This window comes from Lonchura striata, chromosome 1 (genome assembly GCF_046129695.1).
Source record: "Lonchura striata isolate bLonStr1 chromosome 1, bLonStr1.mat, whole genome shotgun sequence".
NCBI classification, from domain to species: Eukaryota; Metazoa; Chordata; class Aves; order Passeriformes; family Estrildidae; genus Lonchura; species Lonchura striata.
In genome coordinates, this window is record NC_134603.1 from 140,867,862 (window position 1) to 140,876,619 (window position 8,758).

Sequence of the window (8,758 nt, forward strand, 5' to 3'; positions counted from 1 at the left end):
GGCTGACACAGAGAGGTTCAGCTGGGTGCTGGTGAGATGGTTCAGCATGCAGGGGGCATGCTGAGAACAGCAGAGGAACAGCTCAGCTTCACTGTATTCAAATGTCTCCTCCCATTCCATGCCACAGTGCCTGAAGTCCCCCCTGTGTGCTCCTACACTAGGAAACCAAGGTTCATGGAGATTGTTAGCAAAGGTGCAAGAAGTGGGCTTCTGACACTGTCTTGAGCTATTTTCCAAGAGCAACTGGATCTGTTTTTCCTCCACAGCTGCACATACTTCAGTGCAAGTTTATGCATGAACATTCACTTAGGAGTAAGAATTTCCTATCTTGACTTAATTAAAGTTACTTAAAAAAATAAATCTCCTTAAGTCAAGAGTCTTATTTTTGTTCTCATGTAGCTTTATACCAGGGTTGCTGCAAGTGTAAATTAGACCAGATGTAGTCAGTTCAGTACCAGTGTGTGTGATGAGGAAATGCCCCTGTGAGCTGATCATCTGAGGATTTTGCAATACATTTCTTGTCAGTAGTCACAAGCAGCAAAACACTTCAAGGCCTAAGCCACAGTAGCATGGTTGGATGACAGAATCCATAAACAGCTTGCCGTGGCCTGTGATTGATAGAAATATAGAAAAATAAGTAGAATAGCTACTTTAACTTCAGGCACAAATCCACAGTTTTTCCTGGGATCAGGGAGAATTCACAGTTTGGGCACCAGTCATCAATGCCTGGCTTCTTGCCATTACAATTCATCAGAAAAGAATTATAAAAGTAATACTGGTGATGCTTACAAAGTGCCTGTAAAGACACATCAAGTAAGGTATTCTGCTCTCTCTGCTACCTACTCCTGTACATAGAGAGCTGTTTTATCTCAGCCCATTAGCTGCTCATCCTTTTACACAGAAAAAAGACATTCCAACTCTTAGTCTAAAGAGAGCAAAAATTCTGGAGACATGCAGCAACTAATATTTACTAATCTACTAGGAGCAGTTTTTCTTTGCTGGTCTCCAAAGGAAAGAGAGGGAAGGCTGAAGGGCCAGCTTCTCAGGCCAGATTTAAAAATCACCATTCTCTTCATATGCCTACATAGGCATTTATACTCGGAGATATTCCTGTGTTGGAACACCATATGAACAGATATGTGATTTATACCTACAAATTCTACCCTTACAGATTTCTATTAGGCATGTTTACAGAAAAGTAATCATTGGGAGTTGTAGGTGTAGAAAAGAAGCAAGCAAATAAGTAGTCTATTCATCTCTCAGGGGGTTATCCCTTTCAAGCCTAAGTTCTGATAAGAGTAAACAGCAGTAAAATACAATGAAGGGACAGGGAAGACAGGAAAGCTTTAAACCTCAGGAAAATATACATAACTCGTTGTTATGGTTAATATGGAGGTTTCTTTGGCTGATATCTTCAACAGCAGAGTTATAATACTTAGAGAAAACATGTGCCATCTTTTAAGTGTTCTATAATTTAGCAAAGTCCCAGGATTTAGAAGCAGAGAACTGTCCATTCCCATTTACCTTCATGTACCATTCTGACTCCTTTGCTGTTTGTTAAATTTTGAATTAAACTCAAATGACCTGACTTGCTTGAGGCTAAAGTCACCTCGCCAGTTATATTAAGGCTCTCAAAACGAAACAAAACTGTCCATGTTCCAAGAGGAATGAACAGGAGGCTGAATTAAATAATGACTACAGTCTATCTTAAATTGATTAAATGTTAAGAAATCATGAATGGCAAATGTTTTGGGCTTTCTTCTAGCTTTTTGAGGAAAAGCTACCCTAGTCTTCTTAGAGAAGAAACTGTCTGGTGTTTGGCAGAGCTCATTGGATAGTTCTAGTTGAACATCATGTATTTATTTTAACTTTAAAACTTGTCTTTGTGGAAGGTGGCATTAGATGGTTAGATTAGATTTCTTCTCAGATTACCTTCATGCCTTTTTTCTTCCATAACCAATCTCCTTCAGGTTCTCTTCTTGTAATTCCTGGCTCTCCCTTATGATTCATGCTTTCTCTCAAAGTCAAAAGGATTTTCCTTTTGCAATTTTCCTACCATTCTCCAGTTAGCTGAATTGTATTGTGACTTCTTGGGATTAAATTATTCACCAAATTTACCAGCCGGAAGGCCTAAGGTGCTTTTTCGTTGTAAAATGGCAATTTTCAGGCAGCTGAAAAAGAATTCTCAGTGCCACACAAAAGATCTGAAATTCTGAAAATAGGAATCTTTCTCTGTTTCAGACATCTCCTTCCTAACTCACCTGGCAAAGGTGCCATTTGTTGCTCACTTGCACAGATTGGTGACTGTGGCACCTCAAACATGCCCCTATCAAATCTTTGAATTCAAAGTGAGGAGGCAGAGCTGAGAGGGAGATAAGTAATCAGAAGTATATATTAAAGTCAAATTATTTATCCAACTAGGTTTCACTTCATTTTAGTGAAAGCTTTAGGAGGAAGCTGTGATTCCCACTCTCATCTTCCCACAGAGAAAGAAAATAGCAGTGCCACTGACAGTGGCACTGTCAGCTTGATTGCCTGCAGGAACTGCTTCCTTACAGGTGTTTTTTTAAATGTCTGCCAGACTACAGCAGTGGAGATATCACAGGTAGGCCCTTCCTTTTGGGCATTAGTTTATTCTAAATTACATTCCAAAATGCATACCAAAAAAGAGCTGTGAAAGAGTAAGGCTTTCTTTTACTTTCTTGCTGTGGAGGAGAATATTTCCATTTCCAGAGTCCTCACTGATGCCCTTCCTGAACACTCTTACCTTCTTCCTCCTTTTTTCTCTTGCTTTTTTCAAGTATCTGGTCAAATCTGCAAGGCTATCAAATGCTTTCTGAGTGTCCATAAATGATATTAACAGCAGGAACACTTGTGAGAAGAGGTTGTAAAGGGCATGGAACAGGATGGAGTAGGATCTACTGTCTCTGCTTCTGGCACTGAAAAGGGAGTGGCAGCAGGGAAGATTCCTTAATTGGAGATTCCAGAAACATAAGTATATATAGAGAAAGTTTGTATTTATTCTGAAAATAGAAGCAGTCAGAAGACATGGAAGGAAAGAACATGAGGTGGACAATGTTTTAAATCTTTGTATTTCCTTCAAGCACTTCAAATATCTGCTCATTAAGGGTACAGTAGAAGTTTCCAACTCTGATACTAATTTTTGCACTTGCAAGTTAATGTTTCAACATCTATATGACACAGGTTATAGTTTATTAATCAACCATAAATTGTGAAGTTCAAGTAGATAACGCTTTTATCACATATACATGAAGACATATAATTTTTTGTTTAGTTTTTTTTCTTAAGGGCCTGAGTTTCTTTAATTTTAAAGAATACGTGTGAAGTTCAATTTTTGGAACAGAACAATTCTCTTGAAGTTGAATTCTTGAAAGTCAAAACAAAGACATGAATATCAAAAAGAAAAAATTTTGAATAATGATTTTTAATATTGTTTCTGGTGATGCTGGGACTGGAAATGGACACGTTTTAAATCCACATCTGTCCCAAAGAGTCTGTGGGTGGTCCAGTGTTACAGAACAGAATCACTGAGGTTGGAATAGACCTCTAAAATCATTGATTTCAATCATTAACCCAGCACTGCCATGCTCACCACTAACAGTGTCCCCAGGTGCCACATCTCTATGCCTTTGTACACCTCCAGGAATGGTGATTCCACCACTTCCACAGCTACCCTGTTCCACCTCCCAACCACGCTTTCAGTGAAGACGTTTTTCCTTACACCCTTATATCTAACCTCCCTGAGGCTGAGGGCTATTTCCTCTTGTCTTATTGCTCATTACCCAGGAGAACGGGTGCTGCACCCTCCTTTCAGGCAGCTTAGAGAGCGAGAAATCGCTCTGAGCCTCCTTTTCTCCAGGCTGAAGCCCCCCAGCTCCATCAGCTGCTCCTCATCAGACTTGTGCTCCAAGACTTTCCCCACCCTCGCTGCTCTTCTCTGGACATGAAAACACCATATAGAATTATCCTGTACATAGAGTTCTTTAACAGTGAGTTTGTCCACTCAGACAACATCCCACAACATCCCCTGAATCTGTGTTCACCCTCCTGGCACAGTCTGGCCGCATTCCCGGCGCAATCCGGCCTCACTCCGGGCTCATTCGCGGCACATTTCTGGCGCAATCCGGGCTCATTCCCGGTGCAGCCCGGCCGCATTGCTGGTGTATTCCCGGCGTAATCTGGGCTCGTCCCCAGCGCGATCCGGGCTCATTCCCGGCGCAATCCGGGCTCATTCCCGGCGCAATCCGGGCTCATTCCCGGCGCAATCCGGGCGCGTTCCCAGAGCAATCCGGGCTCATTCCCAGCGCGATCCGGGCTCATTCCCGGCGCGATCCGGGCTCATTCCCGGCGCAATCCGGGCTCATTCCCGGCGCAATCCGGGCGCGTTCCCAGAGCAATCCGGGCTCATTCCCAGCGCAATCCGGGCTCATTCCCGGCGCAATCCGGGCTCGTTCCCGGCGCTATCCGGCTGCACTCCAGGCTCATTCCCGGCGCAATCCGGCCTCAATCCGGGTGCAATCCGGGCGCGTTCCCAGAGCAATCCGGGCTCATTCCCAGCGCAATCCGGGCTCGTCCCCAGCGCAATCCGGGCTCGTTCCCGGCGCTATCCGGGCTCGTTCCCGGCGCAATCCGGGCTCATTCCCGGCGCAATCCGGGCTCATTCCCAGCGCAATCTGGGCTCGTTCCCGGCGCTATCCGGCTGCACTCCAGGCTCATTCCCAGCGCAATCCGGGCTCGTTCCCAGTGCAATCCGGGCTCGTTCCCGGCGCAATCCGGGCGCGTTCCTGGCGCAATCCGGGCTCGTTCCCGGCGCAATCCGGGCGCGTTCCCGGTGCAATCCAGGCGCGTTCCTGGCGCAATCCGGGCTCGTTCTCGGCGCAATCCGGGCGCGTTCCCGGTGCAATCCGGGCGCGTTCCTGGCGCAATCCAGGCGCGTTCCCAGAGCAATCCCGGATCGTTCCTGGCGCAATCTGGGCTCATTCCCAGCGCAATCCGAGCTCGTTCCCGGCGCAATCCGGGCTCGTTCCCGGCGCAATCCGGGCGCGTTCCCGGCGTAATCCGGGCTCGTTCCCGGCGCAATCCGGGCTCGTCCCCAGCGCAATCCGGGCTCGTCCCCAGCGCAATCCGGGCTCGTTCCCGGCGCAATCCGGGCTCATTCCCAGCACAATCTGGGCTCGTTCCCGGCGCTATCCGGCTGCACTCCAGGCTCATTCCCAGCGCAATCCGGGCGCGTTCCCAGAGCAATCCGGGCTCATTCCCAGCGCAATCCGGGCTCATTCCTGGCGCAATCCGCGCTCATTCCCAGCGCAATCCGGGCTCGTCCCCAGCGCAATCCGGCCTCGTTCCCAGAGCAATCCGGGCTCATTCCCAGCGCAATCTGGGCTCATTCCCGGCGCTATCTGGCTGCACTCCAGGCTCATTCCCAGCGCAATTCGGGCGCGTTCCCAGCGCAATCCGGGCGCATTCCCGGCGCAATCCGGGCTCATTCCCGGCGCAATCCGGGCGCGTTCCCAGAGCAATCCCGGCTCGTTCCCGGCGCAATCCGGGCTCCTTCCCGGCGCAATCCGGGCTCGTCCCCGGCGCAATCCGGGCTCATTCCCGGCGCAATCCGGGCGCGTTCCCAGTGCAATCCGGGCTCGTCCCCGGCGCAATCCGGGCTCCTTCCCGGCGCAATCCGGGCTCGTCCCCGGCGCAATCCGGGCTCATTCCCGGCGCAATCCGGGCTCATTCCCGGCGCAATCCGGGCTCGTCCCCAGCGCAATCCGGGCTCGTTCCCGGCGCAATCCGGGCGCGTTCCCGGCGCAATCCGGGCTCGTCCCCAGCGCAATCCGGGCGCGTTCCCGGCGCTGTCGCGGCGCAGGCGGTCGCGCTGCAGTGCCGGCGGCGCGCGGCAGGGGGCGCGCGCGGGCCGCGCTCCCGGGCGGCGCTCCGGGCGCGCTCCCGGGCGGCGCGGGGCCGCGCTGGGGATCACCATCGCCCGGCTGGGGCTGGGAGCCCGTTTGTGCCGCTCAGGAGACCTGCCAGCTTTCCCTCGGGCTTGATGGCCTTAGAGGTCTCGCCCAGCCGAAATTATTCCGTGATTCCGCAGCGCTGAAAGCTGGAGTGGCTGTTTCAAGGGCTGTATCACAGGCACCTGCCATAGCGAGGGTGGATTTGGGGGAAAAACTGGGCCCTGGGGAAGCAGCTATGGCTGGTTAAAAGGTCAGCGATTTTTTGCTTGCCAAGGGTGATATAAAACCTTGAGCAGATCCTGCTGTGAAGCTCCTGCTCAGGCAATGTGTGAAGTGCTTGGTTAATGTAAAACACATATTTATAGTGATTTCTTTTAAGTGTGCTATAATTTAATAGGTAAGAGCCTGGTTAGTGATGACAGGGAAGGGATGATAGCACAGAAATAATAGGAAGAATATTGTAATATCTGTGAAGGAGTTATGAGGTCCCTGAGTTCCTATAGCATTAAGTTTAATTTTAGGGGAAGGGTTTGGTTTGTTGGCTTGTGGGGTTTTTGTTGTTGTTGCTGTTGCTTTCCTTTTTCTTTCTTTCTTTTCTTTTTTTTTTTTTTTTTAACAGACAGTATGGAATTCAAAATGGAAAATCTAATATTAAATCTAAAGCTTGTAGCTTACAAGTGCAAGGTAAAAAATGTGTCAGTCTTCAAAGTAATACTATTCCACATGGCAACCAGCAATATTTTCCATTCCTGTTTTTCTTTTCAATTTTTTTTTTTTTTTTCTGGTGCTGTTGGACTTCTTGCCCTCTTGAATGCTTTGCTTTCTGATACTAGAAACACTGCAAGCTCATCCTTCTTGAAAGAGGCTATTTATTCAGTAAAGCTTTTGTCAGACCACTTACGTAACTTCAAAACCAATTCCCAGTGCTTTCCTTTCTCTGCCTCTTTGTGAGAAGCACATGGATTCTTGGACTGAATGGATATTATATCAATACTATACACTGTGCTGCCCTATCTACATCAATTGCTGCAACTGGGTCACCAACACTGTACAGATGCAGAAAGGAAATGGTCTTGACAAACAGGATACATGGGATTTTTCCAGGACAGTATTTAGAAAGAGCTGCCTCGTGAAATCCCCATTAGACAGCAGCATGACAAATATGCAGGCGGGCTACATGAAATACCGCAGCAACAAATGTGAATGTCTCCCTTTTTTACTGAATTCTTGCTTGCTGCCATCATCACCATGCCTGAGTGAAAAACAGCAAAATGTATTGCACTATTAAGCATAGGAGAGCTGGTGGCTAATAGAGAAAGGCAGCTTCACTCCAAGACACAGATGGGAAGCACATACTGTCCTGAATTTGTCTGCTTTTCCTTTAGAGAATGACAAGTATTTAGCATTATATGTCCCCGGGTATCAGTGTTGAACCATAAGTGCTAGACACATGTAACATTTCAAAGCAGTCATACTGCTGGCACAGTTACAAACACACTTGATTAAACCATCCCACACTAAGAAAAGAGGTTTAAAACAATAGATTCAGGGTCAGCTTTTCTTCTTGGCATGAACCTGCTCAGAAAGCTTGAAACAGGTCAATTTATGGGCCTCTGAGAGAGCAGAAATGGTGAAATGGACTGTTTTGTTGGATGATTAAATTATATTTCATTGTTAAATTGTTTTTGCTCTTCCCTCTTTGTTTATCCTAGTACTAAGCAGTGGGGTTTGCATTATTCATACAAACTAGTAGGGAGACTTTGCAGTACAGAGGTACTGACATTATTTCAACATGCAGTAATATGATGGGATTATTCCATGTTCTTCCCACTAAGGATGATGGCACCCAGCTCCATCAAATAAGCCATACATGGCCCACTGCTAGTAAAAATACTCTTTTTCCATTAATAGAACCTGACAGGAGGAAAAACAAGACTCAGCCCACAATTTTCTGTCTTGAGGTTGCCATTGACAAAACATTTTACCTAAATATTTTCAGGCATTTGATGAGGATCCAGTGTCAGATGGATTGAAAAAGGAAATGACAGGAAGATTGTGAAGATTTTTGGGACAGACCTGAAATGTGAAAATGTCTTTTCCAGGTCTTTCCAACATTCCTCAAGCTGGCCAAAAAAGGGAAAGTATTTTGGATCTCAAGTCTATTTCAGTAGAGAATCCAGAAAGTGCTACTGGGGGAAATAAACTTACCTTTGAAAACATCTATCAAAGGAAAGAATTAGACTGTCACTGGACTATTCAATTATTTTAAATATGAAGGATACTATTGAAAGTGGTATTGGAGATGATGGATTATACCTATTTGCATAGTGGCAAAATAGATGCATAGTAGTACATTTTCTAGTGTGCCTCTTTTTTATTTCTAGTGATTTATTGGCAGGACGCCTATAAAAATAACGGAAAATCAAACAAAGCAATCAGTTAGTTAAAAAATGATAGCATTAATGCTCTTAATCTGTTCAAAAGCCATATTTTTATTCTAAATCATATTAGTCACTTTTTAAATAGGGTATTTTATGTTGTGTCTGAGGTCAGAGCAGGTACATGGTGTTTGCATAACTCACAGGGTACAAAGATCTCTCTGCTATTTCTGGATGCTCAGAGCACCACTGAACCAAAACTGTGTATTAATAAGGCACATTTTCTTGTTGAAATTCATGTATATTTCTGATTATAATTCCTACAAATTACTTGAATGTCTCTGTGCAGTTTAAAGTCATGTGTCAGAGTCTTTTTATCAAAGCAATTTGCAGAAAATGAAAATATTC